We start from the raw sequence: 8,217 nt of genomic DNA, 5'->3' as shown, positions 1-8,217 counted from the left end.
TTTTTTTTTTTTTTTTTAATTATTTTAAGAACAGTTTTAGATTTACAGAGAAACTGTACAGATAGTAGAGTTCCCACATACTGTCCCCATCCCCCACCCGCCCCTCACACATAGTGTGTGAGGCTTTTTAAAGGGAATGATGCCTACCCAGTGCTCTTTACATAGGAGTTTGCAAATGCTGCCCCCTTCTCCTAGTTCACACCTTACTCACACCCTAAGACTATTAATCTGCATGCATTTTAAGTATCTAGAAAGCAGCAGCCAAACTCCCACTTTTTGTTTCTAAAAGGGTATCTTTAGAGGACAAGTCCCCAAGCAGTTACACACCGCTGGTGAAAACCTTGTTTGAAAGTAGTTCAGAAATACTTGCTTCTGCCTCAAATGATTCTGGAGAAAGTTCATAAAAAGCACCCCAGAATGATGATATTTTTGGAATCAAAAATCAGAATACATGATCAGGTTTTTAAAAAGTGTATTTTAAGAGCAAAGAGCTGCCTGAGAGATGTGGTTTGGATGCTGATATTAAAGGGGCAAAAGGAGGAGAATTCTATGCAATCCAGGCGGAGCCTCCACATCCGAAAACTGCCAAAAGGCCTTGCCCCTTCAGTTTTGAGCCTTCGCAGCACATGGTCAGTCCTGTAAAGGAGTAGCTAAGCTATTCATTTTCTTTAGAAAAGAGAGGCAAGTTTACCTGCTTAGATTAGAAAGAAGTGCCCCTCAGGGAGTTTATATGCTGCAGTGTCCAGAAACCAATGTGCCTGTCATTTCTCATTCTGCTTTTGGTAGAAGACTATGAGGGTTGACTGTGGCTAGGAATTTTAAAATGACAAACTAAGGTAATTAATTCTGTGTGAACATGGTAAATCTCATTCTGCAGGAGAAAAGACCCGAAACATCTCAACCACTAAGAGTGAAACATGAGAATGGAATCAGGGCAAAGCAGAAAAATAGCATGTTAGTCAGGTCAGAAGATAAGATAAACTTTACATCTAGCAGTTGCCAACAAAGGTTAAGGCTATCTGGGGAAAATACTGGATGTACCTTAATATTTTGTTTTCTTTATAAACTAAATGCATAGTCACTAATAAAAGTAACTTTGTGAGATTCAAAGTGCATTTCAAGTGAACACATTTCCTTTAGAAGCCATTTATTTTGGACCCCGTGGTCATAACTGAGGTCCTGTTACTATCTGCTGATGACATACCCCTTTCTGTTTTGGGAGAAATAACACCTCTTGAAAGTAGTACAAACACATCTACTCAGGTAAGGAGATGGCAGTAAGTATTACTCCACTCTTAAGAAGCTTTTTGGTTTGAAATATACTATGTGACTTGGAGGAATGGCGATCCACAGTCCACGTAGTTTCACTTTCTCAGGTTTGTTCTGCTCAGGCGAACATCCAAAGTAGAACATTACATACAGGAACTCTTTATAGACACAGAGGCTTCTCGAAAACAAAAATTCTAGATTTTTTTTTATTTGTCATTTAAAAAGTGCAAGAATTTTGGACCTCTATCGGTACCTGGCCACTCCGAAACTACCACTGATCACTGGTTTAGTTATGTTGTCACCAAATTTGATCCCAGCTATTAGCAAAAATGCCACACAAAAGGCCCTGCTTTGCAGAAGTAGAACTGCGAACTTCTGGTTTTCCAGGGTGTTCTCAGATGAGTTCTGGTTCAATTACCTAGAACAGCAGAGATGATTCCAATGCACAGACACTTGGCACCTTCTGCACATGATGCCTTTTAAGTTACAAAGCCAATTCTGCCCTTTAAACATAAAGACAAACTGTGCGGCATGGCTGGGTTGGTTTAGTTGAACTGCCTTCCACCAGTGACATTTCTGCCCATTTCTTAGTGGAATACTCCTGGGGAGGATAAACTCATCACTGTTCGTGTTTGCTGAGGTCCAACATCTTTATCCCCTTTGCCTTATCTTGATGCTGCCTGATCAACTGAAAAGAAGCTTAGGATTTATTTTCACCTTTAAGTGGCTCTATACAGCTAAGTCATATGGTCTACGAGAAACAAGCTTTATTGTGAAAGTTGGTTGGGAAAGGTTATTGTTTTAAGTATGTTAATGGACAAGCTCTGGTGACAAAGTATATGCCACATGTCCAGAGTAAGGCTTGATTAATAAAGGTCGAAAGAAATGAAGATCCCTAAGAATGTGGAAAGGAATAATGCTACTTGAAAATTCTGACTCCCTGCCAACACTATGGGCTATTCCCTTAAGATATGGGCTATTCCCACAAATTCATCAATCAAAAAAGAATGCATTCAGCAGTAACTGACTTAGGAACTATGGGGAATGCAGTGTAAGACTCCACCCCTGCCCTTGCCAGTAAAACTCAGGTAGAGAACAAAGACTAGTGTACCGGAACAAACCAGTCAGTAAGACACTCCAATAGCTTCAGAACATGGCAGTGGGTTAAAGAGACCCGCCAACCTGGAATTTAAAACACTGGGTTTGAATCCCACCCAGAATGGGAGGGCAGGAAGGAGCAAAAAAGGCAGTCGCTTAATGTCTCTGGACTTTCATTTCCTGGCCTTAAAAATGAAGTGACTGTCCAGGTGACATGATCTCTAAGGTCCCTTTATTTTTATGAAATCACATTTATTTGAATACGTCTCTCAGCTGTTGATCATACATTGCAGTAATGTGCCTGACACAGCTTCCTGCTTCAGCCTAGGACAGCTAGGGTTCCTCTCGCTCAGTGTCTGGTCCTTGGGGAAACAAAGACTCTGGTTGCTCTAAGTACAGCCCCTCCCATCTTGCCTCCAAGTTTGGTACAAGCCACCTCTCCCAAAGTCCCCTGCACTGCCTATTCCTAGACTGTTGGATTCGGTGACCAGAAATCACATCAGTGAACCCATGATCAGCCCAACTCAAGCTCCAGTCACTCTCCTTTCTCCTTGGCTTCACTTCCTCCTCCATTCAGCCCAGACTTCAGGGCGCATTGCGTCAACCACTCTCTTGCCAGCACCCCAGAGTCCTCACCCTCTGTCATTCTGCCACATCCACCTGGTAGTTCCCCAACTTTGAATCTGTCCAGCCATCCCAACCATCTGTCTTCTCTTCTCCTACACCCAGGCTGCCAAGATGGCTGCAGGAAAATATGCCATCAGGTGGACCAGAGCCACCGCTTACATGTCTCCTCCAGCCTCAGAGATTTACCCTCTGCTTCGGAAATGGAAGTTCCCCCACCACTCCCCTTCCCGGTGATTTTACACCTTCTCCATTTCCTCAAGTCCCTTGCTCGCTCCCTGATACCATGTTCCTCCCAGCAAACTAGCTTGCTAGGAGGTAGTGGTTAAGAAGCTAGGCTCTGCTGGTTGCGGTGGGTGGAGGGTGGGGAGAGTATGTACGGAGAAAACCACAAATTCTGAACTCTTTGTAGCAGGTTTGTTTCTGTACTGGTTTTGGCAGATGACTCTGAAACCATCTTAGATGTATTATACAATTGAGCAAATGAGTAAATGTGTGATGTTAAGAGCCAGGGTTTTCACTCTGGAAGAAGAAACATACAAATATTTAATGGAGAGAAATTAAAAAAACAAACAAACCTGTGAAAACGGATTGGAATTGGAGATATCAGTGTGAACTCATGATTTCTAAAATGTATATGTATGTATATTCACGTATATGTATATATATATACACGTACGCATATGTATGTATATTCAGCTCTGTTTACTAAAAGGACCTAATGTCAGATATATCCATTAGCAATAAGCACATTTTGCACCCAGATTTTGTTTTCTAACAACATTCTCCACTAAAAGGAATCAGAGTTCATTAGAGAAATGGTTGATTCCAGGGCTGGGCATTATAGCTATGAGATGTGGAGCCTGGAATATTTCATTATGCCAAAAAGTAAGAAAGTACTTAAGAAAAAAAAAAAAAAAAAAGCATCTTACAAGACAAAAGCACCAACTTGGATATTTTGGATATTTCAGGCAAAATAAAATATATTATTAAAATAAATTTTACCTGTTTCATTTCACTTTAATGTAGCTACTAAAATATTGAAATTATATATGTGGCTGGCATTAGATTTCTATTGGACAGCACTGATGTAGAACATTCATCTCACAATGATTATGGCCTCTTGCCTTCTGCAACACCACTGATCTTAGCTCCCTGAATACGCCCCGGGTTCTGGGACTTCTCCCTCTACATACCCATGCTTGGTGCCCATGCACCATGATGTTGTGGGGTCAGGCACCTCCTACACTGTCTCCCCTCCATCTCCACTTAGTTCTCTTCTGTATTTCAAAGGCGACAAGCCCAAAATGGATTTATTCTATTATATTTTCCTTAAACTAGAGCCTTACTCTGCATTCTCTCTCAGCAAACAGCACCTGCATCATTACCATGCTTATAAGCCTGATATTGCTGGTCTCCCTCCCCTGCACCTCCACGTGCAGTCAGAGACCACATCTTATTGATGCTAGCTCTTGAGTAAACCCATTACAGGTGACTCTCTTCTGCAGGACAGTCCATCGCTGATGTGGCCCTGCTGCCCCGTCAGCCTCCACCTCTGAATTCCTCCTGCTCCCTATGAATGTGGAATATAAACTGTCTCTCCCTGCTCCCTTCATACCGTCTTCCATTACTTTACAAACACCCGTCATCTTTCAAGACTCGGCTCAGTTATGTGTCAATTATACCTCAATTTAAAAAAAAACAGAAGGACTCAGCTCAAAGAGTAGCCCGCTATTCGAAACTGGTCTTGATGCTGTTTCCTGAACTCATTAATTTTTCCTTTGTGCCCTGCAGACTTCTACCTCAGCACCTGAAATGCTTTAATGCACAATTTGTTTATTCATCTGCCTTTCCTAACTAGAATGATTTTAACTACTACCCACAGGACGGGGTGGGGGGCGGGGAACTCAAGCAAAATGCAGTTATTGCTTTACATAAGTAGTCCACATACAGGACAGCTCCAGGACTTGCTAATTTATTCAGCAGCTCATTGGCATCATCAAAGATCCAGGCTGTGGAAGCATTCGTCTCAGTCTGTTGAGATCTTGCTTCCAGGTATATCCTCTTTGGGGCTCAATACATTTTTATGAAAATTCAAAAAAACAAAGCAAAAGATCCAGGCTTTACTATCTTCCAGCTCTGCCACCTTCAGGGCCAACTTTGTTCAACTTTGTTGGCCGGATTCCTGTAGCAGATCCAGGCAAACTACCAGACCCAACAATGCCCAGTGAAAAAGAACACCTGTCTCTGTGCGTCTTTTCATTTTTTTAATAACCTTTAATTTTTGCAATTTTTTATTTACAGAAAAGTTGCAAAGAAAGAGTTCCCATGTACCCTCACTCGATTTCAGTTTCCCCTCATGTTATCTTACATTACCGTAGCACGTTTGACAAAACCAAGAAAACTTTGGTACATTACTATTAACTAAACTCCAGACTTTATTCGGATTTCACCAGTGTTTCCCTTAATGTCCTTTTTCTCTTCCAGAATCTAATCCAGAGCATGCATTCCATTGTCATGTCTCCTTAGTCTCCTTTGGTCTGTGATCATTTCCAGTCTTATTTTTATGACTGACAGTTTCGAAGAGTACTGGTTAGGTATTCTGTAAAATGGTCTTCAAATTGGTTTGTCTTATGTTTTCTCATGATTTGGAGGCGGGGTGTGTGGGTTTTGGAAGGATTACTACAGAAAAGCACCTTCTCATCGGGGCACTTGCTGTTCATATGACATCACTGGTGATTGTGTCTCTTTTCAATGTCAGTAAACCTTCCCAAAAGCCCTAGGGGAGGATTTCTGCTTATGCCTCATTAGCCAGAATCCACTGGCTTTGATATCAAGGTTATATAAGGCTCATAGTATGAGTTGAGAAGTATTCTTCCCCTCTATTTTTTGAAAGAATTTTGCAAAATTGATATTTTTTTCCTAAATATTTGCTAGAACTTTTAAGTAAAACTATTTGGGCCAAGGTTTTTCTTTGTGGAAAGATTTTAAATTACTACTTATTTTCTTGTTACTGTCTAATCAGTTTTTCAATTTCTCCTTGAATCAGTTTCGATAATTTGTGTCTTTATACGACTTTGTCCATTTCATCTAAATTAATTTGTTGGCATGAAGTTGTCCATAATATTCCTTTATATAACCTTTTTTCATTTCTGCAGGGTTTATGTTGATATCCCCTATTACATTCGTAATTTGAGTAATTCGTTCTTTTTTTTTTTAGTGGTCGGTCTAGCTAAAATTTGTGTTATCTTTTTCAAAGAATTGACTTTTGGTTACATTGATTTTCTCTATTGTTTCTGTTTACTGTTTGATCAGTTTTCACTCTGATCTTTATTATTTCCTTTCTTCTACTTCAGATTTTATTTGCTCTTCTTTTTCTAGATTCCTGAGGTAGAAGCTGATTAGAATTAATATTTGAAGCTATAAATTTTCCTTTATTTCCCATTCCTTTCCTTTATATCCCATTAATTTTAATTTACTGTGTTTTTGTTTTGATTCAGTTGAAGATATTTTCTAATTTCCTTTGTCATTTCTTTTTGATCCACGTATTACTTAGAAATATATTATTTAAATTCCAAGTATTTAGGGATTTTCTAAATTTCTTCTTGTTTTATTTCTAATTTAATTCCATTTTGAAATTTATATGTTATATGATTTGAGTTCTTTTAAATTTATTGAGATTTGTTTTTTGGCCTAGAATATTCTATGGAATATGTTTTCAAATTTAAAAAAATACGGTAAAAAACAGTACGTACGATAAAAATGCTACATGTTGTGTAAGGATTGAATATCAATATATATTTGAATTTGCTTGTGTTTACACAAAGAAACACCAAGAGAATAAATAAGAAACAAGTAAAATTGTTTGATTTTTACCTTTATTTATTGTAAAAACAATATAGATTTATTATAGAAAATTACAAATTCAGTTAAACAAAAATAAGGAAATAAAAACAAAACGTTTCCATCACTCAGAAATGATCATAGAGTTAACACTTTAGTTTTTAATCTTTTGAATTCTTTTTAAAAAGTGTTTTTTGTTAAAATGAGATCATATTTTATATACTGTTTCATAACCTGGTTTAATGAACAGTCCTTACCTTTCATGGTTGTTTTTGTTTTTGAATTAAGTAAATAGAATATCTATGGAAAACATAATATTATATTTTTGAAAAGAAGATATAATTCAATCTTCCCAGCATAAGAAAATTCTCGAATCTGTGTATTGAAAGATCACACCTTGTCTCAGAAAAATTAACAACAAAAATAAAACTGCACTAAGACATGACTTAGTAAAGTTATTGAAATTCAAGGTGAAATTAAGGCATCCAGGCAAAAAAGATAAAACATTTTATATGCATATACTAAAGGAATATATTTTTCATTCTCCTTTTTTGAAAGACCTACCAGAGGATGAACTTTAGTCAACCAACCAAGAGATGAACAGAGACGACAACATCAAGAGGACTCACAGAGAATAATATAGCTATTCTATTTTATTCTAGACCAGAGACTTTTTAAAATTTGGACATTTATTGTTGTAGAATGGAATGAAAATATTATAAATCTAGCAATGCATAAATTATATTCATAATAGCTGAGGGAGAAAGACGAGTAAAGGTAAAAAATAGCGTGACCATGCCGATTACATCAAAAGAAATAAGCTCTTTGCTGCATCTATTGTGAGGATGAAGACCGCTCTCAGCAATCCGACTATTGACATTCCAGAAAATGCGGATGTCACTCTGAAGGGACGTGCAGTTATTGTGAAGAGCCCCAGAGGCACCCTGCGGAGGGACTTCAGTCACATTGATGTAGAACTCAGTCTCTTTGGAAAAAAGAAGAGATTTGGGTTGCCAAATGGTGGGGAAATAGAAAGGGACTGGCTACTGTTCACACCATGAGTAGTCATGTACAGAATATGAGCAAGAGTGTTACGCTGGGCTTCCGTCACAAGCTGAGGTCTGTGTATGCTCACTACCCCGTCAATATTTTTCAGGAGAAGGGTTCTCTTGTTGAAATCTGAAATTTCTTGGGTGAAAAATACATCTGTAGGGTTCGGATGAGGTCGGGTGTTGCTTGTTCAGTATCTCAAGCCCAGAAAAATAAGTTAATTCTTGAAGGAAATGGCACTGAGCTTGTATCAAATTCAGCTGCTTTGATTCAACAAGCCACGCTATTAAAAACAAGGATTTTAATGGTATCTGTTTCTGAAAAAAGAACAGT

The 8,217-nt window shown here is 38.4% G+C and overlaps 1 pseudogene; it reads left to right on the top strand.

Moving 5' to 3' along the window:
* The first annotated feature begins 7,679 nt into the window (after positions 1-7,679).
* Positions 7,680-8,217, top strand: part of LOC102896088 — a 4,066-nt pseudogene continuing 3,528 nt past the window's right edge.

Source organism: Pteropus alecto, unplaced genomic scaffold (assembly GCF_000325575.1).
Source record: "Pteropus alecto unplaced genomic scaffold, ASM32557v1 scaffold71, whole genome shotgun sequence".
Lineage (NCBI taxonomy): Eukaryota > Metazoa > Chordata > Mammalia > Chiroptera > Pteropodidae > Pteropus > Pteropus alecto.
This window is presented reverse-complemented; position numbering and strand designations above follow the sequence as displayed.